This window comes from Chiloscyllium plagiosum, unplaced genomic scaffold (genome assembly GCF_037043375.1).
Source record: "Chiloscyllium plagiosum isolate Xiang-an unplaced genomic scaffold, Cpla_swu_hap1 HiC_scaffold_3, whole genome shotgun sequence".
Classification (NCBI taxonomy): domain Eukaryota; kingdom Metazoa; phylum Chordata; class Chondrichthyes; order Orectolobiformes; family Hemiscylliidae; genus Chiloscyllium; species Chiloscyllium plagiosum.
In genome coordinates this window covers 116911080-116938992 of record NW_028270141.1, presented here as the reverse complement: position 1 = coordinate 116938992, position 27913 = coordinate 116911080, and the positions used below count along the sequence as shown (strand labels likewise).

The 27913-nt window shown below is 40.6% G+C and overlaps 1 protein-coding gene and 1 long non-coding RNA gene across 3 annotated transcripts in view; one reads left to right on the top strand and one right to left on the bottom strand.

Annotated features, from left to right (window-relative positions):
- The window catches only part of LOC148150648 (uncharacterized), a 73270-nt gene that overhangs the window by 7637 nt on the left and 37720 nt on the right, over positions 1–27913 (bottom strand). The window lies entirely within an intron of this gene.
- The window catches only part of LOC122548411 (prolyl endopeptidase-like), a 205495-nt gene that overhangs the window by 149215 nt on the left and 28367 nt on the right, over positions 1–27913 (top strand). The window lies entirely within an intron of this gene.

The window sequence follows — 27913 nt, the reverse complement described above, 5'->3', positions numbered from 1 at the left end:
CCCGCAACATGAACTCTGATTGAAGACAAATGTTTGTCTCTTTCAGTCAAAAGGAGAAAGTGAGGACTGCAGATGCTGGAGATCAGAGCTGAAAAATGTGTTGCTGGAAAAGCACAACAGGTCAGGCAGCATCCAAGGAGCAGGAGAATCAACGTTTCAGGCATAAGCCCTTCTGACGTCGATTCTCCTGCTCCTTGGATGCTGTCTGACCTGCTGCACTTTTTCAGCAACACATTTTTCAGCTCTTTCAGTCAGAAGCCAGGGAAATTATAATGGGTAATAAAAAAAAGAGTTGAACACATGCTTTAGTTCTGTCTACCGCAAAAGTGGGCATATATCACCAGGGCCTGATAATTTCCATACCAGAGTACTAAAAGAAGTGGCCATGGAAATATTAGAGGCAATGGTGGACACCTTCCAAAATTCTATTGTTTTTGGAGCAGTTGCTACACATTGGAGGGTGGCAAATTTATTCCTGCTATTTCTAAAGGGAGGGAGAGAAAGATTTACAGACAAGATAATCTGACACGAGGAGTAGGGAAAATGCGCAAGTTTATTGTAGAAGATTTGATAACAATACATTAAAAAGAGTACAGGATTGAATAAAGCCAGCGTGGGTTTATGAAAGGCAAATCATGCTAAACAAATTGATTGGAAATTTTTGAGGATGGAGCAAGGAGATCTAGTGGAGAACCAATGGATGTAGTGTATTTGGATTTTCAGAAGGCACCTCAAGAATTTAGTGGGCCAAATTAAGGCACTAGTATATTGACCTCGATTGAGAATTTGCTTGACAGACAGGAAACAGTAGGAATAAATGGGTCTTTTTTCCAAGTTCTTCCAAGTGGCAAGCAGTAACTAGTAGGATACTGCAAGAGTCCGTGCTTGAGCTCCTGCTGTTCCAGATGTATACATGATCTGGATGAGGGATCAAATGCAACATTTCCAAGTTTGCGAATGACAGAAAATTGGGTGAGGTTGTGAGGAGAGTACAAGGAAGCTTCAAGATAATTTAGACAGTTTGCATGAGTGGGCACACACATGACAGATACAGTACAGCGCAGCTTAAGTTTGGTGCGAGGAACAAAAAGGAGAAGTATTGTTTACGTTGTGATATCTTGGGAAGTGTGGATGTAGAAAGGGATCTGGATGTCCTTGTCCACTATAATGCACACTCAAATCTCCTTACTGAAGAAAGGATATACTTGCCAAAAAGGGAGTGCAACAGATGTTTACTAGGCTGATACCAGGGTTGGCAGGACTTCCTTTGATGAGAAATTCTTTTGACTGGAATTTTTTTTGCTAGAGTTTAGAAATATGAGAGGAGATCTGATTGAAACATAAAATTCTAATAGGGCTGAATAGACTAGATTCAGGGAGGGTGTTTTCCCTGGTTGCGAAAAAGGTAAAAACTTTTTTAGATTTTGAAGACATCAAGAGGTGGGTGGAGGAAATGAGAATATTGGCATTGAGACAGAGGATCAATCAGGATAATGGTGAAGAGAGCAACACGTTTAAAGGCTGAATAGCATACTCCTGCTTTCTATATTTCTGTGTTAACAATGAAATGTTTACACACACACAAATAGACCCCTTGCCGCTTACTAGTGAGATTCTAATCTAGCTGTTAAAATCTCATTTTCAAAATCACACGTTTTTATCAGAATGGCAAGTAACTAATTATTTTCATTCCAATCATATTTTCCCAACTGTCACCATTGCCTAAGTTGTTCAGGGCCTAAAATTCTATCCAATATGCTTAAATAAAAAAACAATTAATTGGGGTAGCATAGTGTGTTCATTTCCTACGTTGTTATATAAAGACAAATATAGATTAAACTGTGTGTTTAGCTGTAATAACTCTATACTTGGTGTAAAATAACAACGATTTTACTTCATCCTAACAATTTTGTCAAAAAGATTAAGTATACAAAAAAGTCACAAATCCAGTTACAATTACAAAGGGATATTATTGTTACCCTCTAGGTTATGCTATTTGTAACTAAAGAATAGGCATTATAGGTACACCTTTAAAATTGACATATTTAACTCCTTATGTAAGGAATTAATACTGCTGTACCTGTGTGAATATCTAAAGCAAGACCCTAGACTTTCAATATCTTATTTTGAATTACTTTAAAAATCCTGAATTCTTTTTCAGTCTTTGGTTGATATGCCCGGCTACTTATTACCAGAAGGAAATAGAAACAGTCAGTTTTTCACAACCTCAGGCTACTTAGTTTAAATTATTCCCCTTTTATTTAATGTTTGATGCACTATGTAGAAGATTTTAAATTTTGATCAGGGTTTTGCAGCCAAAAAAGTCACATTTCTGCAAGAATTACAAGGACTTATAGATGTAGGTTTGCTCGCTGAGCTGGAAGGTTAATTTCCAGACATTTCGTCACCCTACAAGGTAACATCTTCAGTGGGCATCCGGGCAAAGCACTGCTGATGATTCCTGCTTTCTATTTATATGTTTGGGTTTCTTTAGGTTGATGATGTCATTTCCTGTGGCAATATCATTTCCTGTTCTTTTTCTCGGGGGTGGTAGATGGAGTCTAACTCGATATGTTTATTGCTTATTGGGATTATATTATAGAACCCCTAATAGTCAGAGGGAAATTGAGAAATAAACTTGCAAGGAGATCTCAGCTATCTGTAAGAATAATAGGTCGGTTATGGTAGGAATTTTAACTTTCCAAACATAGAGTGGGACTGTCATAGTGTTAAGGGTTCAGATGGAGAGGAATTTGTTAGGTGTTTACAAGACAATTTTCTGATTCAGTATGTGGATGTACCTACTGGAGAAGGTGCAAAATTTGACCTATTCTTGGGAAATAAGGCAGGGCAGGTGACTGAGGTGTCAGTGGGGGAGTACTTTGGGGCCAGCGACCTTAATTCCATTAGATTTAAAATACTGATGGAAAAGGATAGACCAGATCTAAAAGTTGAAGTTCTAAATTGGAGAAAGGCCAATGTTGACGGTATTAGGCAAGAACTTTCGAAAGCTGATTAGGGGCAGATGTACGCAGGTAAAGGGACAGCTGGAAAATGGGAAGCTTTCAGGAATGAGATAACGAGAATCCAGAGAAAGTATATTCCTGTTCGGGTGAAAGAAAAGGATGGTAGGTATAGGGAATGCTGGATGACTAAAGAAATTGAGGGTTTGGTTAAGAAAAAGAAGGAAGCTTATGTAAAGTATAGACAAGAAAGATAGAGGGAATCCTTAGAAGAGTATAAAGGCAGTAGGAGTATACTTAAGAGGGAAATCAGGAGGGCAAAAAAGGGGACATGAGATAGCTTTAGCAAATAGAATTAAGGAGAATCCAAAGGGTTTTTACAAATACATTATGGATAAAAGGGTAACTAGGGAGAGAATAGGTTTAGGGTGAGAGGGGAAAGATATAAAAGAGACCTAAGGGGCAACTTCACGCAGAGGGTAGTATATGTATGGAATGAGCTGCCAGAGGATGTGGTTGAGGCTGTTATAATTGCAACATTTAAGAGGCATTTGGATGGGTGCATGAATAGGAAGGGTTTGGAGGGATATGGGCCGGGTACTGGCAGGTGGAACTAGATTGGATTGGGATATCTGGTCGGCATTGACGGTTTGGACCAAAGGGTCTGTTTCCATGCTGTACATCTCTATGACTCTAAGGTGGCCTTCGTGTGGAGCCGCAGTAAATGGGGTAGATACCCATCCAAATGCCTATTAAATGTTGCAATTGTACCAGCCTCCACCACTTCCTCTGGCAGGTCATTCCATACACGAATCATCCTCTGCGAGAAAAGGTTGCCTCTTAGGTCTCTCTTATATCTTTCCCCTCTCATTCTAAACGCAGGCCATCTAGTACTGAACTCCCCCACTCCAGGGAAAAGATGTGTCCATTTCTCCTATCATGGCCCTCATGATTTTATAAATCTCAATAATGTTACCCCTCAGCCTCTGACACTCCAAGGAAAACAGCCCTAGCCTATTCAACCTCTCCCTATAGCACAAATCCTCCAACCCTGGCAACATCCTTGTAAATCTTTTCTGAACCCTTTCAAGTTTCACAACATCCTTCTGATATGAAGGAGACCAGAATTGCATACAATATTCCAAAAGTGGCCTAACCAATGCCCTGTATAGCTGCAACATGACCTTCCAACCCCTGTACTCAATACTCTAACTAATAAAGGAAAGCATACCAAATGCCTTTTTCACTATCCTTCCTACCTGCGACTTTACTTTCAAGAAGCTATGAACCTGCACTCCAAGGTCTCTTTGTTCAGCAACACTCCCAAGGACCTTACCATTAAGTGTATAAGCCCTGCTAAGATTTGATTTCCCAAAATGCAGCACCTGGCATTTATCTATATTCCATTCCTCTCTTGTCAGTCTTGATAAAATGTAGTCTTGATAACTGTAGATGTCAGAGTTATTCATCTTATACATTATCATTAACATTGTATAAAGAATATTACACAGATTTCCGTGGGGAAGGTTATGCTGGACTGTAGAATTTTCTTTCTTAAATACCAGCAGCAGCATATTCCCAAATTAAGGGAAGCTGCTGTTTTAGTGTGTTGGTGGGTTTGTGGGCTACCATGATGGCAAGGGGTCTGACAGTCATTTCTGAGATGTATTTGATGTAGGGGAGAGTGGCTAGGGTTTCTGGACATGTTTTGTCTGCTTGTTTGTGTTTGTTGCTGAGAAATTGGCAGACTGTGTTCATTGGCTACCCATTCTTTTTGAATACTTGGTATAGGTGATTTTCCTCTGCTCTGCGTAGTCCCTCAGTGCTGCAGTGTGTGTTGGCTCATTGAAATAATGTTCTGAAGCAGCTTCGTTTGTGAATGTTGGGATGATTGCTTCTGTATTTTAATATTTGGTCCATATGTGTTGTTTTCCTGTAGATGCTGGTTTGAATCGTCTGTGACACTAGGAATGGCAGTTTGTTGTTGTTTTCCTCCTCTTTGGTGAATTTTATGACAGTAAGGGTATTATTGATGGTCTTGAAGGTTTCCCCTAATTTGTTTCGTTTAGTGATGACAAACGTGTCATCCACCTAGCGGACCCAAAATTTGGGTTGGATGGTTGGCAGAGCTGATTGTTCTGGTCTCTGCATTACTGTCTCTGCTAAGAACCCTGATATCGGAGATCCCATGGGTGTTCCGTTGGTTTGTCTGTAGATTTTGTTGTTGAAGGTAAAGTGTTTGATAAGGCATAGGTCCACTAGTTTGAAGATATTGTCCTTTATGATGAAGTTAGTGGTGTTTGGTGTATGTGTCTTTGTGTCTTCTAATAGAGAGACGCACAAGAATTCCCAGAAGCATGGCATTCCAACCGGAACTCTTTGAACAAACACATCGAGTTAGACCCCATCCACCACCCCCTGAGAAAAAGAACAGGAAATGACATCGCCACAGGAAATGACATCAACCCAAAGAAGGGAGAACTAGCCATTTGGATACAGAACTGGCTCAACGGTAGAAGACAGAGGGTGGTGGTGGAGGGTTGTTTTTCAGACTGCAGGCCTGTGACCAGTGGAGTGCCACAAGGATCGGTGCTGGGTCCTCTACTTTTTGTCATTTACATAAATGATTTGGATGCGAGCATAAGAGGTACAGTTAGTAAGTTTGCAGATGACACCAAAATTGGAGGTGTAGTGGACAGCGAAGAGGGTTACCTCAGATTACAACAGGATCTGGACCAGATGGGCCAACGGGCAGATGGATTTTAATTCAGATAAATGCGAGGTGCTGCATTTTGGGAAAGCAAATCTTAGCAGGACTTAATGGTAAGGTCCTAGGGAGTGTTGCTGAACAAAGAGACCTTGGAGTGCAGGTTCATAGCTTCTTGAAAGTAAAGTTGCAGGTAGATAGGATAGTGAAGAAGGTGTTTGGTATGCTTTCCTTTATTGGTCAGAGTATTGAGTACAGGATTTGGGAGGTCATGTTGCGGCTGTACAGGACATTGGTTAGGCCACTGTTGCAATATTGCGTGCAATTCTGACCTTCCTATCGGAAAGATGTTGTGAAACTTGAAAGGGTTCAGAAAAGATTTACAAGGATATTGCCAAGGTTGGAGGATTTGTGCTATAAGGAGAGGCTGAACAGGCTGGGGCTGTTTTCCCAGGAGTGTCAGAGGCTGAGGGGTGACCTTATAGAGGTTTACAAAATTATGAGGGGCATGGATAGGATAAATAGGCAAAGTCTTTTCCCTGGGATCAGGGAGTCCAGAACTAGAGAGCATAGGTTTAGGGTGAGAGGGGAAAGATCTTAAAGAGACCTAAGGGGCAACTTTTTCACACAGAGGGTAGTACGTGTATGGAATGAGCTGCCAGAGGATGTTGTGGAGGCTGGTACAATTGCAACATTTAAGAGGCATTTGGATGGGTGCATGAATAGGAAGGGTTTGGAGGGATATGTGCCGGGTGCTGGCAGTTGGGACTAGATTGAGTTGGGATATCTGGTCGGCGTGGACAAGTTGGACCGAAGAGTCTGTTTCCATGCTGTACGTCTCTATGGCTCTAAACCCAAACATATAAATAAAAAGCAAGAATCATCAGCAGTGCTTCACCTGGATGCCCACTGAATATGTTACCTAGTAGGGTGGCGAAACGTCTGGAAATGAATCTTCCAGCTCAGCGAGCAAACCTACATCCAGAACCTCAACCTGAGCAACAAAGCTTCTCAAAACTCGCTAAAAGGACTTATACTTATATCAAGGCATTGAATAATTTACTGTGTTTATTATATTACGGGTGCTTCTTTGAATTGGAAATGTTCCTAGCCTATCATGATCTCATTCAATTTGCAAATATAAAAAAAGAAGGCAGCCTTTGATATATTCCTGTCATGACTCTGTCACAAGAAACAGTCTTAATTTCTGCATTTCTACCGTCTCAAATTCACAATGTGGAATAAATGTGAAATAAAACTATGATGTCAGAAATTTAGCATCCTGATTTGCTTTAAAGAATTTTATAAATGAATGTAATTGTTCACATTACGCAGAAGCAAATGGTAGATCCTAAGAGACTCATTTCAATCAGACAAACAGTAGCATTTAGTTTGTGCTTCATGGACTAGATAAGAAACATAACTCAACACTTATTCAGTATTTTTCCCAAAAATATAATGATTTCAGCAATGGCTTTGTTTTGATCAGATACTGTACAAGTCATTCTATTGGAAAAAGATGTTAAACATTGCTTCTGAATATCGTTAGCTGATTTCATGAACAGGCTGTAGTTTTTGATCGCTTTTTTATTGTTCTATTTAAAATTTCTTTTTCAAATGCATGATTGAATCAAGAAATATTACATTTTGCATCTAACACCACAGAGACTAAGCAAAATTGCTAACCTGTGCTGAATGATAAATTGCTGTTGCAAGGGGTTGAAGAGAGAGGTTAGAATTTGTCCTTGAGAATTTTGATTGGTTGATTTCCAGACATTAAGTTGCAAGTGGCAATGTCACCATTAACTTGTAAAAAGGAAAACCCTAGAGAGCAACCACTTTTTTATAACTCAGCCTTGTGACGAAGCGCACTATCAAGAAATTAGCATACTATACTAAATAAAGTAATAAAAACGATGCAATAAAGATATTCTTCAATTGTAAATTTGTGAATAATGTTTTCAGTCTAATATCTAATGAGTATAATTAGTCATGCTTGTTTACAAATCACAGTAAATCGTCTGAAAGGGTAGAATGACCTTGATTGTAACTTGAGGTGATCTGAAAGACAATTAAGTTGAGTTGTACAGTATCTTAATTAAGTCAAGATATAGAGCTTTAATTCTAAATGTAATTTTAAAGTGTTATAAGAAATTGATCAATTAAAGGTATGGAGCATACAAATGAAAAGCAGAAGTAGACCACTCTCCCTTCAAACCTTGTCTATTATTCAGTAATATCATGACACATCTAATTGCACTATATTACCACCTACCCCTGGCAACCTTTCACCCACTTGCATACTATGATTCAATCCACCTCTGCCTTAAAGATAATCAAAGACTCTGCTTTCCCTATCTTTTCAGGAAGCGAGATCCAAAGACTCAACTGTCTCTAAGAAGGGGAAAAGAAATGCTTATCTCTGTCTTAAACAAGTGACCCCTTATTTTTAAATAGTGATCCACTGTTTTAGATTTTCCCACATGAAGAAATATCCTTTCTGCACATATCATGTCAAGGTTCCTCAAGATGTTTATATGTTCAATCAAGTCAACACACTTATTCTTGTAACCTCTAACAAATACAACCTGAGCCTGGTCAGTCTTTACTCACAAGGCATTCCATCAATTCCAGGCATTAGTCTAGCAACATTTTTCTGAGATTTACTTATGTATTTGTTTCCTTCCTTAAATAAGGAGACTAATACTATACATAGTACTGCAGATGTAATCTCACCAATACCTTGTATAACTGACACATAAACTCCCTACTTTTGTATTCAATCTCCCTTGCAATAAGTGATGAGATTCCGTTAGGTTATCTGATTACTGCATCTGCCTACTAATCATATGATATACATTCATTAGGTTATACTGAATCCTATGTATCTCATAGCTTTATGGTCTCTCACCATTTAGATAAAGATTTTTTATTCTTCATGGCAAAAGAGACCATTTCACATTTTCACATATTCGACTCTATATGCCAGAATGTTGCCCATTCACCTAACCTATCTATATCTTTTTGTAGCCTTCTTATGTTTTCTTCACCACATACTTTATTAACTATCTTAATGGCACACCGCTCATTCTCTTTGCCAACCAGAAAATGACCCATTTATGACTATTGTCTGTTTCCTGTTAGCTAGCCAACCTATCTATTCCAATACATTCCCTCTAGAACATGCGCTCTTATTTTCCACAGTAACATCAAAAGTTTTCTGGAAATCCAAGTTCAGTACACCACAGGTTTGTATTTATGCACAGCACATTACTTCCTCAAAGAACTCCAATAAGTGAGTTAAATATGACTTTTCTTTCAAAAAGGCTTCCTAATTATCTTGATTTTTTTCCGTAGTGATCTGCTACAATGTCTTTAACGACTTCTAACATTTTTACTCTAACAGATATTAAGCTAATTTACATGTAATATCCTGCTTTATGCAGTTTTTTTGAATAAAGAAATTACATTTGTGGTTTTCCATTCAGTGAAACTTTCCCAAATCATTGGATTTTTGAGAAATGAAAACCAACACACCAGCTTCCCCACTAGCGATTTCTTTTAACACCCTTTCAAGGTGTCCATTAGGATCCAGAAACTTATTAACCTCCAGCTCCAACGATTTGCTCAGTACCACTTCCTTGGCATTTCTAATTTACTTCACTTCCTCCTTCAATTCCATTTTCTGACTGACAGCTACTTCTGGGATATTACTTGTCTCCTCTAATGAAGACTGATACAAAATATCTGTTCAATTAATCTGAAATCTCTTTTTTTTGTTATTCTTCCATCTGACTTTCGAAAGGACCAATATCATTGCCATCTCATTTCTTTTTTAAACATCTCCAGGAACTCCTCCCTATTTCGTATGTTTCTAGCCAGTTTTCTCTCAGACTCTAATTTATAACTGATTGAATCTTTGCGTCATTCTTTGCAGTTTTATATATTATATTCAAGCTTCTAGCATCTTGTGCAAATTTCTGCAATTATATGCTTTTTCTACAGGTTTGATATGATCTTTAACATTAGTAATTAACTATGGATGGTGTTCCTTCCCTTGAAATTCTCCTTTCATGTTGGAATGTATCTATTTTGTGTATTCTGAAGTGTCCCCTTAAGTATCTTCCACTGCATCTCTTTGGCCTATTCCTTAACCTAATTTACTAGTTCAATTTGGCTAGTTCTGTTTTCGTGCTGTCAGCTTCCCATATTTAATTTTAAAATACTTGCCTCAGACCCACTCCCCTCACCATCAAATGGAATATAAAATTCCAAACATATTATGATTGCTGTTCTTTCCTGGCTACTTTGACTAATTTGATTTTTCTAGTCTGTATGTAGATTCCAAAATATTATCACCACACCATAAGCCAATAAAATATAAGAGCGGAATTAGGCCATTTGGCGCATGGAGTCTGTTCCACCATTCCATGGTGGCTGAAATATTTCTCAACCCCATTTGTCTGCCGCCTTCTTGTAACTAGCTGCACTTTTCCAGCAACACATTTCCATCATCTGTAACTAATAAGGAACCTGTCTATGTCTTAAATATAGAGCTGAAAATGTGTTGCTGGAAAAGCACAGCAGGTAAGGCAGCATCCAAGCAGCAGGAGAATTGACGTTTCGGGCATGAGTCCTTCATGCCCGAAACGTCAATTCTCCTGCTCCTTGGATGCTGCCTGACCTGCTGTGCTTTTCCAGCAACACATTTTCAGCTCTGATCTCCAGCATCTGCAGTCCTCACTTTCTCCTCTATGTCTTAAATATACTCAATAATTGCCTCAGAACGCTGTGGAAACCAATGAGTTCTACAGATTCAGCACCCTCTGGCTGAAGAAATTCCTCCTCATCTCAGTACTAAAGCATTGTCCCTTCACTCTGAGACTGTGCTCTCAATCCTAGTTTCTCCAAGTGAAAACACCTTCACATCTACTCAGACCTCTCAGTATTCTGTAAGTTTCTATCAGATCCCCCCTCAAAATACTGTCCTGAAGTGCTCATATGACAAACCTTCATTCCCTGAATCATTCTTGTAAACCTCCTTATGATTCCTCCAAGGCCAACACATTCATTCTTACGTGTTCTCAGTGTTCCAAATGTGGTCTGACCAGAGCTTTATACTGCCTCAGGAGTACATCTCTGCTTTTATATTCTAGCCCTCTTGAAGTGAATGCTAACATTACTTTTGCCTTCCTAAACACCAGTTGAACCTGCACGTTAATTTTAAGAGAATCCTGAACGAAGACTCCTAAGTCCCTTTGTGCTTCAGATTTCAGAAGTCTTTCCCTATTTAAAAAAATAGTTTCTACCTCTATTCTTCCAATCAAAATGCATAACCTAGTACTCTAAGTTGTATTCCATCTTCTACTACTTTGCCCACTCTCCTAGGTTTCTTATCTTATTCAGCAGCCTCCTGTGCAACACGTTTTCGAAGTCTTTATGGAAATCAAAATAGATCATGTCCACTGGCTAACTTTGTCTAACTTTGCCTTACCTCAAAGATTTCTAACAGATTGGTCAAGCATGACCACCCATTGATGAAGCCGTGCTGACTCAGCCATATTAACCATGCACCTCCAACTACTGCGCAAGCGCATCCCTAATTATGAACGCTAGAATCTTACCAATGACCAAAGTCAAGCTAACTAGCTTATAATTTCCTGTTTTCTGTCTCCTTCTCTTCTTAAACAGGACGGATACATTAACCATTTTCCAGTCCTCTAAGTCCCTTCCTAACTCCAGTGATTCTTGAAAGATCATTACCAATACCTCTCAATCATCATCAGAACCATGGAGTGTAGTCCATCTGGTCTGGATGATTTGTTTATCTACAGACGTTTCAGTTTACTTAGCACCACCTTCAGCCATTATACTTGCCTCTGCCCCTTGAGACACTCTTGAATTTCTGGTATGCTACTGGCACCTCCCACCATGCAGGCTTATGTAAAATACCTATTCGGTTCCTCCACCATTTTTTGTTCCCCATTACTACTGCACCAGCCTCATTTCTCAGCAGTCCAATGCCCACTCTTAAATTTTTATATAGTTAAAATCACACTTGCAAATTTTTGTTATATCACGAGCTAGTTTACCCTCATATTTCATTTTCTCCCCCCCATTGCTTTTTTAATTATTCTCTGCTGTTCTCAAAAGCTTTCCAAGCCTCACCCTCCTGTTAGTATGTTTCTTCTTTCTTGGGAGGAATTTCTGCTAGGCTTTCCTTCCAATCAGTTCTAACCAGCTCCTCCCTCATGTCTTTGTAGTTGCCTTTACTCAATTGTAATACTATCTTCTCCCCCTCAAACTGCAGGGTGAATTCTATCATATTATGGTCACTGCACCTTCTCCTTAAGCTCTCTAATCATGTCTGCCTCATTACGCATCACTGTATCCAGAATTTCTTGTGCCCTAGTGGACTCTGCCACAAACTCCAAAAATCTAGCGCATAGGTATTCCACAAATTCCTTTTCTTGGGATCTGCTATCCACCTATTTTCCCAGTCCACCTGCATATTGAAGTAATGGTGCTGTCCTTACATGTATTTTCTATCTCCTGATTTATTTTATTCCCCACCTCCTGACTTCTGCTAGGAGTCCAGTACGTAACTCCCATCACGGTCTTTTCCCCTTTGGGGTTCCTCGACTTTACCCACATAGATTCTATGCCTTCTGACTCTACATCACTTGTTGCTCTTAATTTAATTTCTTTTCTTGCTAACAAGGCAACCCCACGCCCTCTGCCCATCTGCCTGTCCTTTCGATAGGACACCTATTTTGGATATTTTGATTCTAGCCCTGATCCCCTTGCAGGAAAAAAATTAGGACTGCAGATGCTGGAGATCAGAGTCGAGAGTGTGGTGCTGGAAAAGCACAGCAGCTCAAGCAGTATCCGAGGAGTGGGACAATTGACGTTTTGGGCATAAGCTCTTCCCGAAACGTTGATTCTCCTGCTCTTCGGATGCTGCCTGACCTGCTGTGCTTTTCCAGCACCACACTCTCGCCTCTAATCCCCTTGCAGCCAAGTGTCTTTGATACCCACAACATTGTATGCACTATTTCAGTCTATACAAGCATTTACTTTGTTTTGCATACTGTGTGCATTAAGTGCAACACCCGCAATCCTATATTGACTGTCTCCCTTCTGATCACTGTCCTCTCACCTGCTATGCCTGAAGTTAGTACTTTACCCTTTCACACTATCCTCTGTTCTGGACACTTTTTTAAATAACCTCCATGAATGAAAAAGCACCTCTTCCCTCTGCACTGAATTCCCACTCTGCCTCCAAATTCCCCTATCCTTATACACATTCGGCTGTGTCTCACTCCACATGAAATTTGTCCTTCCGGCCCATTCACAGCTTACTAGCATTTTATCTTCTGATGAGCTCCTATTATTTCTTCCATTATGCTCCATGCATAAGACAAGAGCAGAATTAGGCCATTTTTCCTATCAAGTTTATTCCACCATGGCTGATCTGATAATCCTCTAATCCTACCTTTTTCCCATAAACCTTGATTCCCTTACTCGTTAAAAACCTGTCTCAACCTTGAGTATCCTTCATATTCAACCCTCAACTGCTCTATCACAAAGAGAATTCCACAAATTTACTACCATCTAAGAGAAAAAGTTCCTCCTGACCTCTGTGTTAAATGGGTGCCCCTTACTCTGAAATTATGCCTCTGCTCTTTGATTCTCTTCACATCTACCCTTTCAAAATCCCCGAGAATCTCTCATATTTCAATAAGGTCTCCTTCCATTCTTTAAAACTCTATTGAGTACAGGCCCCAACTGATCCCGTCAGAAAAATCCCTCTACACCCAGGATCAACCTCATAAATCTTCTCTCTGTTTCCAGTGCTTGTATATCATTCCTTAGATAAAGGGGCCAAGGTAAAGGTATAGTCTGTCTTGTGTGGTCTTGTGTACTTTTAGCAAGACTTCCCTATTTTTATTCCTTTTGTAATAAAATTCAACAATCCATTTGCTTTCTGTGTTACCCACTGAAGCTGGCTGCTAACATTTTGTGATTCATGCACAAGGATCCTAAGTATTTCTGTGCTCCACCTTTCTGCAGTCTTTCTCCATTTAAATAGTAATCAGCTCCTCTGTACCCTACTCCCACAAGTGATTTTATGCCTTGTTATAATTCCTCATCTCTACCCGAATTATGTCATCCTTTCTATTGATTAGCTTTCACTTACTGTAATTCAAACTGAAAAAAAGGGTTTAAAAAGTAAACTGGAGTTACTCTATAATACTCTCAGAATGACAAATTAAGTTAAGTAATTGTCCAATGTTAGAAAGGGTGTGAAGAGGGGTTAAAGATAATAAAAGAGCATTTTTAAAGAAATATGATAAAAGTAAAACAACATGGAAAATTTCACAACAAAGGAATTGAGTGGAGAATCTAGTTCGAGAAAATAAGGTTTGAATGGAGAGGAAGATGTGTGTGATATAACAGAGAAAAAGGAATTAAATCTAAAAATACCAGTGGAACAAGAAATAAAGACTTCACAGGACACTAAGATGGTCTTAAGTTATGATGAAAACGAAAGGCAATGGTAGAAACTTTGTTCCCAGTTCTTAACTCCCTATAAAAAGATCTGGAAGCTAGCCAATACTGGTTATGATTCCCAGAAAGAATCAAAAAATTGAATAATTTCCCAGTGAATGGCAGAACGAAGCAACAAAAAATATCATTTCTTAATTAAACTAAAAGCAACGTAGACCAAACAAGTAACCAATATATCAAATTAAAGAGAAGATCCTTAGTAGTTTAACTAACTTTCACAACTAGATTATGTCTCTTATTCAATATCACACTTTTGACAGACAGCTAATATTATAGCAGCTGGCCCACGTCTCGCCCAGATTTTTAGCAGAGAGTGGAGTCATGCAGCTTGGAAACAGATCCTTCAGTCCAACTAGTTCATGCCGATCAAGTTTCCCAAACCAAACTGGTCCATTTGCCAGTGTTTGGCCTGTATTCCTCTGAAGCTTTCCTATTCATGTATCTGTCCAAATTATATTAAATGTTGTAACTATACTGACATCTACCACTTCCTCATTTCATGGAGCTCATTTCATATACAGTCTGCCCTCTGTGTGGGAAAAGTTGCCCCTTAGGTCTCTTTTGAATCTTTTCCCCTCTCACCTTAAAATTATGCCCTCTAGTTTTGAACTCCCCTACCCTAGATTAAAGACCTTTGCTATTCACCTTATCTGTGCTTGTCATGATTTTATTAAACCTCTATAAGGCCACTCCTCAAACCCCTATGCTCCAGTGAAAAAGGTCTCAGCCGCTCTTATAACACAAACGCCCCAGTCCCAGTAACATCCTTGTAAATCTTTTCTGCATCCTTTCCAATCATTTCTCTCCATCCACACCAGATTTGAGCATCCAGTGACCTTTGACAATTGCTCCACTCCATGTTCAAGTATTCCAATTTTTCGATTAGACTGAGGTAAATCACAACTCCCTATTCTTTAAATATTCAAGTGCCCCTTCTGTTTTGTTTTGAACAAAAGCCAAACTCTCTCATGCATCCTGTTTAGTTGTTAACTCAAAATCATTCTATCCTCCTTTTCCACAGCGATAACTGCTTTCTTTCTGCATTTCAAACAGCAGCTGCCCTTTTTCTGAGCGATACTATGGGAAAGTGTTAAAACTGTCACTCGACACTTCATTGAGTTTCTATTTAAGTTTCCCTCCGATGGCAACAGGATCACAAGAACACAACTTCAAGCTGTGGTTTTATTTGGAATTTGTTTTATTTTGAGTTAAAGATACATTTCAAAACATAATCATCTTTGTAAAATTCAATGCTAGTCGCATACTTTGGAGAAGTAAACCACATAACTATAGATTGCATAGTCGAAGAATGTAAGACTTGTATTGTTTGCCACTTCAAAGTGTAAAAGATGATTCACTTGAAACATACAGGATTATGAAGAGGCTTGATAGGGTAGATACTGTTAAATTTGTTCTCCTGGTTGAGGAATGTAAAACAGGATGGAACAGTCTTCAAATAAGCACCCAATCATTTAGGACTGAGATGAGAAATTACCTCACTCAAAAGGTTGAGAGTCTTTGAAATTCTCTACCCGCAGGGTTGTAAACACTTCAACATTTTGTACCTTTTAGAATGAGCTGGAGAGATTTCTGATTTCTCAGAGAATCAAGGGATGTGGTGATTGGGCGAAACAAAGCATTTGAACTCCCAAAACAACCATGTTTGTATTTAGTGGCTGTACAGGCTAAACAGGCCATAGAGTCACTTCCTTTTCCTATTTCTTGTGCTCTTTCATTCTAAACTTCCTCTATTGAAAATAAGTTTGTTTTTATACAACTTGAACTAAGCTTTCTACTTTAGTACTGAGTGCGTGTTCAGATAAGTCGGGTATGGATGCTAGGGCAGTTGCTTGCTCCTCCTGCAGAATGTGGCAGGTGGAAGACATGGCACACGTCTCCGCTGGCTACATTTGTGGGAAGTGCACCCAACTCCAGCTCCTTGAAAACCGTGTTAGGGAATTGGAGCTGGATGAACTACGGATCATTCGGGAAGCTGAGGGGGTAATTGAGAGGAGTTACCGGGAGTTGGTCACTGTTAAGGCTCAGGATAAATGGGTTACAGTTAGGGAGAGGAAAGGGGACAGTCAGACAGTGCAGAAATCCCCTGTGGGCATTCCTCTCAGCAATAAGTATACCGTTTTGGATACTGCTGGGGGGATGACTTACCAGAGGAAAGCCATAGCAGTCAGTTCTCTGGCACTGAGCCTTACACTGTGGCAAAGAAGGGAAGGGGGCAGAATAGAAAAGTACTCGTGGTAGGGGACTCGATAGGTAGGGGAATCAACAGGAGATTTTGTCGTCAGGATCGAGATTCCCGGAAGGTATGTTGCCTCCCTGGTGCCAGGGTCCAGGACGTCTCCGATCGGGTGTATAAGGTTCTAAAAGGGGAGGGCGAACAGCCAGAAATCTTGTTACATATTGGCACTAATGATATAGCCAGGAAAAGGATCGAAGATATAAAAAGTGATTTCAGGGAGTTAGGATGGAAGCTGCAAAGCAGGACGAACAGAGTAGTGTTCTCTAGTTTACTACCGGTGCCACGAGATAGCGAGGTGAGGAACAGGGAGCGGGCGCAGCTGCTGTAGGAGGGAGGGCCTCAGATATGTAGATAATTGGGATGCCTTCTGGGGAAGGTGGGACCTGTACAAGAAGGACGGGTTGCATCTGAACTGGAAGGGGACCAATGTCCTGGGTGGAAGGTTTGCTCGAGTAGTTCGAGAGGGTTTAAACTAGTATGGCAGGGGGGGTGGGAACCTGAGCTGTATACTGGAGGTGAGAGTTGATGCAGATGAGGCAATAGCAAGAGGTAGAAGGATTTTCCTGGCAAGGAACCAAGGTATCAGTTAAAGTGTGTTTGCTTTAACGCAAGGAGTATCAGGAATAAAAGTGACGAACTTAGAGCATGGATCAGTACCTGGTGCTATGATGTTGTGGCCATAACAGAGACATGGGTTTCTCAGGGGCAGGAATGGTTGTTGGATGTTCCAGGGTTTAGAGCATTTAAAAAGAATAGGGAGGGGGGAAAAGAGGAGGGGGTGTAGCACTACTAATCAGAGAGGGTATCACAGCTACAGAAGCTTCCATTGTCGAGGAAGATCTGCCTACCGAGTCAGTATGGGTGGAAATTAGGAACAGCAAGGGAGCAGTCACCTCTTTAGGGGTTTACTACAGGCCCCCCAATAGCAGCAGGGAGATGGAAGAAAGCATAGGTCGGCAGATTTTGGAAACGTGTGGACGTGGTAAGGTTGTTGTAATGGGTGACTTTAACTTTCCCAATATTGATTGGAACCTCCTTCGAGCAGAAGATTTGAATGGAGCTGTTTTTGTAAGGTGTGTTCAGGAGGGTTTCCTAACTCAGTACGTTGACAGGCCGACGAGGCGAGAGACCATTCTAGACTTAGTGCTCGGAAACGAGCCGGGGCAGGTATCAGATCTTGTGGTGAGTGAGCATTTTGGTGATAGTGACCACAACTGCCTCACATTCTACATAGCTATGGAGAAGGAGAGGATTAGGCAAAATGGGAGATATTTAATTGGGGAAGAGGAAACTATGATGTGATTAGACATGAGTTAGGAAGCATGGATTGGGAGCAATTGTTCCATGGTAAAGACACTATAGACATTTGGAGACTGAATAAATATGTCCTTCTGAGACAGGCAAGAAGTGGTAAGATAAAGGAACCTTGGATGACGAGAGCGGTGGAGCTTCTTGTCAAAAGGAAAAAGGTAGCTTACATAAGGTGGAGGAAGCTAGGGTCAAGCTCAGCTCTACAGGATTACAGGCAGGCGAGGAAGGAGCTTAAAAATGATATGAGGAGAGCCAGGAGGGGGCACGAGAAAGGCTTGGCAGAATGGATTAGGGAGAACACAAAAGCATTTTACACTTACGTGAGGAATAAGAGAATGGTCAAAGAAAGAGTAGGGCCGATCAGGGAAAGCATAGGGAATTTGTGTGTGGAGTCTGAGGAGGTAGGGGAAGCCCTAAATGAGTTTTTTTGCTTCTGTCTTTACGAAAGAAACGAACTTTGTAGTGAATGAAACCTTTGAAGAGCAGGTGTGCATGCTGAAATGGATAGAGATAGAGGAAGCTGATGTGCTGAAAATTTTGTCAAACATTAAGATTGACAAGTCGCCAGGCCCGGACCAGATTTGTCCTCGGCTGCTTTGGGAAACGAGAAATGCAATTGCTTCGCCACTTACATAGATCTTTTCATCCTCGCTCTCCACTGGAGTCGTACCTGAGGACTGGAGAGAGGCAAATGTAATTCCTCTCTTCAAGAAAGGAAATAGGGAAATCCCCGGCAATTACAGACCAGTAAGTCTCACGTCTGTCGTCTGCAAGGTGTTGGAAAGGATTGTGAGGGATAGGATTTATGACCATCTGGAAGAGCATGGCTTGATTAAATGCAGTCAACACGGCTTTGTGAGGGGCAGGTCATGCCGCACAAACCTTATCGAGTTCTTTGAGGATGTGACTAGAAAAGTTGATGAGGGTCGAGCTGTGGATGTGGTGTATATGGACTTCAGCAAAGCATTTGATAAGGTTCCCCATGGTAGGCTCATTCAGAAGGTCAGGAAGAATGGGATTCAGGGGAACATAGCTGTCTGGATACAGAATTGGCTGGCCAACAGAAGACAACAAATGGTAGTAGAAGGAAAATATTCTGCCTGGAAGTCTGTAGTGAGTGGTGTTCCTCAGGGTCTGTCCTTGGGCCTCTATTGTTTGTAATTTTTATTAATGACTTGGATGAGGGGATTGAAGGATGTGTCAGCATGTTTGCAGATGACACAAAGGTTGGAGGTGTCGTTGACAGTATAGAGGGCTGTTATAGGCTGCAGCGGGACATTGACAGGATGCAGAGATGGGCTGAGAGGTGGCAGATGGAGTTCAACCTGGATAAATGCAAGATGATGCATTTTGGAAGGTCGAATTTGAAAGCTGAGTACAGGATTAAGGATAGGATTCTTGGCAGTGTGGAGGAACAGAGGGATCTTGGGGTGCAGATACATAGATCTCTTAAAATGGCCACCCAAGTGGACAGGGTTGTTAAGAAAGCATATGGTGTTTTGGCTTTCCTTAACAGGGGGATTGAGTTTAAGAGCCGTGAGATCTTGTTGCAGCTCTATAAAACTTTGGTTAGACCGCACTTGGAATACTGCGTCCAGTTCTGGTCGCCCTATTATAAGAAAGATGTGGATGCTTTAGGGCGGGTTCAGAGGAGGTTTACCAGGATGCTGCCTGGACTGGAGGGCTTATCTTATGAGGAGAGGTTGACTGAGCTCGGACGTTTTTCATTGGAGAAAAGGAGGAGAAGGGGGACCTAATTGAGGTATACAAGATAATGAGAGGCATAGATAGTCTCTGGCTATCGACTCTATTTCCAAGGGCAGAAATGACTAACACGAGGGATCACAGTTTTAAGCTGGTTGGAGGAAAGTATAGATGGGATGTCAGAGGCGGGTTCTTTACACAGAGTTGTGAGAGCATGGAATGCGTTGCCAGCAGCAGTTGTGGATGCAGGGTCATTGGGGACATTTAAGAGTCTCCTGGACATTGATATGGTCACAGAAATTTGAGGGTCCATACATGAGGATCAGTGGTCGGCACAACATCGTGGGCTGAAGGGCCTGTTCTGTGCTGTACTGTTCTATGTTCTAATATCTGTTTTGAATAAATGCCTGGACTTAATACTTCTAAACAAAATTATTTGAGCATCTAGCTCTGCAAAAGATAATCAATGATAGATGGTTTTGTTGAAAATGAGTTCACCTCATCTACTGGACCTTTACTCTCGATATGGTCTCCTCTACAACTTGCCAACTCACGGAAAGTTTTCAAGAACATTTCTGGGACAAACGCACCAAACAACCCCACCACCCTGTGACCAACCACTTCAACTCCCCCTTCCACTCTGCCAAGGACATGCAAGTCCTGGGCCGCCAAATTCTAGCCACCTGACCCTTGGAGGAAGAATGCCTCACCTTCTGCATTGGGACCCTCCAACCACACGGCATCAACGTCGATTTCACCAGTTTCCTATTTCCTCTCCCCCCACCTCATCCCAGATCTAATCGTCTAACTCTGCACTGCCCTCTTGAACTGTCCCACCTGTCTATCTTCCTTCCCACCCATCCACTCGACCCTCCGCTCTGACCTATCACCATTTCCCCCACCTGCTTCTACCTATCACCCCAAGCTATCTTCTCCCCCAGCCCCATCCACCTTCAGTTTATCTCTTGCCCCCACCCCTACATTCCTGATGAAGGACTTATGCCCAAAATGTTGACTCACCTGCTCCTTGATTGCTGCCTGACCTGCTGTGCTTTTCCAGTGCCACACTGTTTGACTTCATTAACGTTATGTCCTTCAAACTTGTTCTTTGATCTGAACCTTTTGCAGACATCGGAACAAGTAGGTCATTCGTCCCCTCCAGCTGTTTCCTCCAGTTAGTGAGATCATGGCTGATCTGTGGTCTAACTCCATATCCCTGTCTTTGGCCCATGCCCCATAGTACCTTTGTTTCATAAATTATTTCTCGAGCTGATCTGATATCCACTGTTGTTCGTAGATGAGTTCCAAACATCTGTCACCCTTTGTGTTTAGAACTGCTTTCTAACATTGCTCCTGAATGGTCTGGCCTAATTCCTAGACTATGCTCCTACTTCTAGAATCTCCAACTGGTGGAAATAGTTTATCTTTATCGATCTGTCTTTTCCTGTGAATATTTTGAAGATTTTGTTCAGCTCACCTCTTAACCTTTTGAATTCTAGAGAAAACAGGCTGATTTTGTGTAATCTCTCCTCGTAACATAACCCCTGAAGTCCAGGTATCATTCTTGTAAATCTACATTGTACTCCCTCCGAAGCCAATATATTCTTTGTAAAACATGGTGCTCAGATCTGCTCACAGTACTCCAATTGGGGTCTAATCAGGGTTTTGCATAATACAGTATAACCTCTGTATCCTTATACTCCAGTCCTGTAAATATAAAGGCCAGCATTCCATTAAATTTCTTGATTATTTTCTGCACCTGTTCATGTTATTTTTAAAGATCTGTGTGTCTTAAACCCCAAGTCTTCTCAGACATCCACTGTATTTAATGTCATACCATCTAGAAAGTACTCTGACCGATACTTTCAGTTAAAAAATGATATCCTCATGCATGCATGCTTGCTTTCAACTCCATCTGCCACAGTTTTGCCCATTCACCTAGTCTATCAACATATCTTTGTAATTTTATTTCAATCATCCACTCTGTGTACAATGCTATCTAACTTTGTGTCATCAGCAAATTTGGAGATTCGACTTTATATGCCATTATCCAAGGCATTAATAAATAATGTTAACAGTTGAAGGCCTGACACGTATCATTATGGGATACCACTGGTCACATCTTACCAATCTTCCCTAGTTTCTGTCACATGCCACTTAGCCAATTTTCCAGCTATGTAAGTAATTCATGGGCTTCTACCTTAGTTAACATCTCTTTTGTGGTACTTTATCAAATGCCTTCTGAAAGTCTATATGAACAACATCCCATATCCACTACCTCAGTCACCTCTTCAAAAAATTCAATGATGTTTGTTATTCAGCTGCGATGAATTCACACGGATTATCCCTGAGGTGTTCAATTACTCCACCCTTGACGATAGAATCCAGGCAATTTCCCCACCACAAATGTTAGGCTAACTCGTCTGTAATTCTCTGGTTTTCCTCTTTCATTCTTTTTAAAAGGTGGAGTGATACATGCAATTTTCCAATCCAGAGGAACGACTCCTATATCTAGAGAACTCTGAAAAATGAAGTGTTGCAGTATCTGCTGTTTTATTTTAAAGCAAATTTAACAGATTTTTTTTCTGTTCTGTATATTCTTACCACAGTTTTGGTGAACACTGCTAGTACATTTTTAGGACTATGCCAGATATTTGTCTTGCATTAATGCATCTAAGGACACTCCTTTACAAAACAAAGTGTACGTCACTAATGTCCAAGAGGAAAAGAAACTGCCGTCCCTACCTGGTCAGGCCTGCGTGTGACTTCAGACCCACAACAATGTGATTGATGCTTACCAAACCCTAATTGGCCAGAGGGTAGTTAATAAATGCTGGCCGGGCAGTGACTCCTACATTTAATGAATGAATAAAAAAAAGTCTAATTTAATATTACAAATACATTTTTGCCCATGGATTAAATAAAAATATTGCTGTAACCTGATGTGGAATTAGCTGATTTATGTTCTCCTAGTTAGCCTAGGTAGTGCTGGTGGGTTTGCTAAAGTTAAAGGCTGAACTGTGGTGAAAAACCAAGAGAACTAATTTCACTTGATTTCAGAATTTTTACCGAATTTGCATTTCTGTGACAGAAAGTGTTTCTAGATTAGTTAGGTGATTCCAAATCTATCCATTATTCAAATGCTAGTTTGAGTGTACACAGCATAATATGCCAGCAGTCTCACAGAGTAGTCACAAATCATTCTGAGCTATTTTACTGAACTCCAAATCTGAGCAAAGTTAATAAAATAACAGTCAAGGTATTAGTACACGAGGGCAATTTGTCTCACTATGTTCTACAAAATGACTGCATCCATACATAGTTATACTTGGAGCATTTTCCAAGCAAAACTACTCAATTTTATGAAATGTTTTATAAGCCTATAAAGAATAAAATATACCATGCATACAATGATTGACCAGGAAAGATCTTGAGAGTTAATATGAAGCATGGTTTTACTGACTCTCACTGCGTGGTTGCAATGTCATGGTATGCATCTTTAGTATCAGCTGATTTCCAGCTCGGTAGCCAGCCTAAATGCCAAACAATTACAGGTCAGTTAGTCTTCCTTCAGTGGTGGGCAAATTGTAAAAATCAATCTTAAGACATCGAATAATCTGTCACTTAGAAGGGCTTGAACTGGTCAAGGATTGTCAGCATGGCTTTGTAATGGGAATGTCATCTACAAATTTGATTGAATTGTTTGAGGAAGTAACAAGAAGAATCGATGAAGGTGGTGCAGTTGATGTCTACATGAATTTTAGTAAGGCATTTGACACGGTCCCACATGGCAGACTGATGAAAAAAATAAAAGCCCATGTGTTACAGGATAATATGTTGAATTGGACCCACAGTTGGCTTAATAATAGAAAATAAGGGGTGATATTTTATGGCTGTCTTTGTGGATGGAAAGTTATTTCAGGTGATATACCGCAGGGTCACCTAATGTTTGATTTATTCAGTAACAATTTAGACTTGAATGGGAGGGGCACAATTGAGACATTTGCAGATAACACAAAAATTGGCAGTATAGTGGGTAGTGTAGAGGATAGATGTAAGCTCCAAAACAGTATAGATGGATTGGTGGAGTGGGCTGGAAAGTAGCAAATGGATTTCAACTCTGATAGGTATAAACATTTAAAGATGTAAAACATTAAAACTGAATACACATTAAACAGGAATATACAGAGAGGGGTAGATGAAATGAGAGATCTTCGCGTGCAAATGCACAGATCTGTAAAGGTAGCACTACAGATAGACAAGGTTGTAAAGAAGGCATATGGAATGCTTCCCTTCATTGGCAGAGGTATCAAATACAAAATTAGGGATATAATGATGAAAATGTATAAGATATTGGTGAGGCCACAACTGGAGTATTGTGTGCAGTTCTGGTCACCGCATTACAAAAAGGATGTAGTTGCTCTGGAGAAAGTGCATTGCTGTTTGTCATTTTTATAAATGACCTGGAAGAGGGGTTAGAAGGTTGGGTGAGCAAGTTTGCGGATGATACGAAAGTCGGAGGAGTTGTTGACAGTGAGGAAGCATGTGGCAGGTTACAGCAGGATATAGAGAAGCTGCAGAGCTGGGCAGAAAGGTGGCAGATGGAATTCAATGTAGCTAAGTGCGAGGTGATTCACTTTGGGAAGAATAACAAAAAGATGGGGTACTGGGCTAATGGTCGGATACTTGGTAGTGTGGATGAGCAGAGGGATCTTGGTGTCCATGTACACAGATCTCTGAAAGTTGCCACCCAGGTAAATAGTGCGGTGAGGAAGGCATATGGCGTACTGGCTTTTATTGGTAGAGGAATTGAGTTCCGGAGTCCTGAGGTCATGATGCAGTTGTATAAGACTCTGGTACGGCCGCATCTGGAATATTGTGTGCAGTTTTGGTCGCCATACTATAGGAAGGATGTGGAGGCATTGGAACGGGTGCAGAGGAGGTTTACCAGGATGTTGCCTGGTATGGAAGGAAAATCGTATGAGGAAAGACTGAGGCACTTGGGGCTGTTTTCACTAGAGAAAAGAAGGTTTAGGGGTGACTTGATTGAGGTGTACAAGATGATTAGGGGGTTAGATAGGGTCGACAGTATGAACCTTTTCCCGCGTATTGAGTCGGGTATTACAAGTGGGCATAGCTTTAAATTAAGGGGGGGTAGATATAGGACTGATGTTAGGGGTAGGTTCTTCACTCAGCGAGTCGTTAGTTCATGGAATGCCCTGCCAGTAACAGTGGTGGACTCTCCCTCTTTATGGGCATTTAAGAGGGCATTGGATAGGTATATGGAGGATAGTGGGTTAGTGTAGTTTAGGTGGGCTTGGATCGGCGCAACATCGAGGGCCCAAGGGCCTGTACTGCGCTGTATTCTTCTATGTTCTATGTTCTATGTAGAATGTTGCAAGGGCTGAAGAATTGTAACTAACGAGGAGAGGTTGGGGTTATTTTCCTTGGAACAGAGAAGGCCGAGGAGTGACATCATTGAGGTATGAAATTGTGAGGGGTAAAGATAGCCATCTAGTCAACCGAAGAATCTTTGGCAGAGGGTTCAAAAATGAGGGGTGATAGATTCAATCGAAGTGGCAGAAAGTTTAGAGTGGTCATGAGGAAAAATCCTCCTCTTCAAAAGTGCACTATTAACAGCTTGTTGCCCCATCAAATAGATGGTATGGTCTCAGTTTAATTTGCCATCCTAAAAAATCAGCACCTTTCACAATACCACTTTTCCAAAGAAGTGTCAATCTGGATTATGTATTCGAGGACTAAAGTGAGGTTTGAATCCGTAATCTTTTGATTTTGGTGAAAGTTTCAACACAAATAAATAAAGAATAATCCAGGCATTGACACTATAATTAAGGTTAGCTATAAAAAGTTTCTTGTGGCACTTCTGTGAATAACTCAGACTTTACTAACATTTTAAAGTCATTGGACTGTATATTTTATGTATTAAAATCATTCAGTACTATAAAGACTATACTTGATTTCTTATCAGTACTTGCATATTTCCTATCATGTGTTCATTGAAATTAAGTTTTCCTTTATGAACAAAAATAAATGAAAATATTCTCAGGAATATATGCATGCACTGTGTATTTGTAAAGTTATTATAAACATTGATTTTAGTCGACAAATATACGGTAGTTTAAAAATTCTATCATCTTTTGAGAAACTTATTAAAAGTTTGTGATGTGAGCATCAGTGATATTCTTCAGCTGTCACTTCTGTCCCTTAGGAATAACACCAAAAGACTGCATAGCCATTCCTTGTGCAGAAATATTTCTTCCACATTATACTATCGATAGAAAGTCAAGGTGCATTTTGATTAACACAATTCCTTTGATATGCATGCAATAATTGTTTTATGATTTGTTAGTGAAATAATGCAAATTTGATACTTTTGTGTTTGAAAGAAAGTGTTAATTAATGATGATGTCATATGATTCCAGTTAAAGATTAGAAAATTGTTTCAATTTTTTTCTAAGTTTTTCTCTCCCTTCTCTTGAAAAGCTTGATTTACAGGATATTCTAAGTGCCTGCTGGTGTTTAAGTACTTTGTTCATTCTTCACAAGATACATGCAGATGAGCCAGGCCAGTCATCCATACTTCTAGAAAATGTTGACATGTGTTTCTTCCCATTACATTATCTTACTCAGTCTTGAATGAATCTGTAAACTGACCCAGAAGATTATTTGAACTGTTGATTATTCTCTATTTTAAAAAAAGTTATTGCGGGGATCTGGCCTAAATTATCTTTTCACCGTATGTAACATATACCCCACACAACCTTGTTCTCATTATTTGGCATGTCAAGAAGTAATAGAACATTACAGCGCCCTTCGGCCCTCAATGTTGCGCCGACCTGTCATACCAATCTGAAGCCCATCTAACCTACACTACTCCATGTTCGTCTATATGCTTGTCCAACGACGACTTAAATGTACTTAAAATTGGCGGATCTACTACCTTGCAGGCAAAGCATTCCATACTCTTACTACTCTCTGAGTAAAGAAACTACCTCTGACATCTGTCCTATATCTATCACCCCTCAATTTAAAGCTATGCGCCCTCGTGCTCGCCATCACCATTCTTGGAAAAAGGCTCTCCCCGTCCACCCTATCTAACCCTCTGATTATCTTGTATGTCTCTATTAAGTCACCTCTCAACCTCCTTCTCTCTAACAAAAACAGCCTCAAGTCCCTCAGCCTTTCCTCGTAAGACCTTCCCTCCATACCAGGCAACATCCTAGTAAATCTCCTCTGCACCCTTTCCAAAGCTTCCACATCCTTCTGATAATGCAGTGACCAGAACTGTACACAATACTCCAAGTGTGGCAGCACTAGAGTTTTGTACAGCTATAGCATAACCTCATGGTTCAGGAACTCGATCCCTCTATTAATAAAAGCCAAAACACAGTATGCCTTCTTAACAACCCTGTCAACCTGGGTGGCAACTTTCAAGGATCTGTGCACCTGGACACCGAGATCTCTCTGCTCATCTACACTACCAAGAATCTTACCATTAGCCCAGTACTTTGCATTCCGGTTACTCCGACCAAAGTGAATCACCTTGCACTTGTCCGCATTAAATTCCATTTGCCACCTCCCAGCCCAGATCTGCAGCTTTTCTATGTCCTCTGTAACCTACAACATCCTTCATCACTATCCACAACTCCACCGACCTTAGTGTCGTCTGCAAATTTAGTAACCCACCCTTCTACGCCCTCATCCAGGTAAATTATAAAAATGACGAACAGCAGTGGACCTAACACTGAGCCTTGCGGTACACCACTGGTAACTGGACTCCAGGATGAACGTTTCCCATCAACCACCACCCTCTGTCTTCTTTCAGCAAGCCAATTACTGATCCAAACTGCTATATCTCCCACAATCCCATTCCTTCGCATTTTGTACAATAGCCTACTGTGGGGAACCTTATCGAACGCCTTGCTGAAATCCACATACACCACATCAATCGGTTTACTCTCATCTACCTGTTTGGTCACCTTCTCAAAGAACTCAATAAGGTTTGTGAGGCATGACCCTACCCTTCACAAAACCGTGCTGACTATCCCTAATCAAATTATTCTTTTCTAGATGATTATAAATCCTATCTCTTATAACCTTTTCCAACACTTTACCAACAATTGAAGTAAGGCTCACTAGTCTATAATTACCAGGATTGTCTCTACTCTCCTTCTTGAACAGGGGAACCACATTTGCTATCCTTCAGTCTTCTAGCATTATTCCTATAGACAATGACAATGGCTTGGAAAGGGTGGACGCTAAGAAATTGTTTCTGTTAGGCGGGGAGACTAGGACCCGTGGGCACAGCCTTAAAATTTGAGGGGTTCAATTCAGAACAGAAATGTGGAGACATTTCTTCAGCCAGAGAGTGGTGGGCCT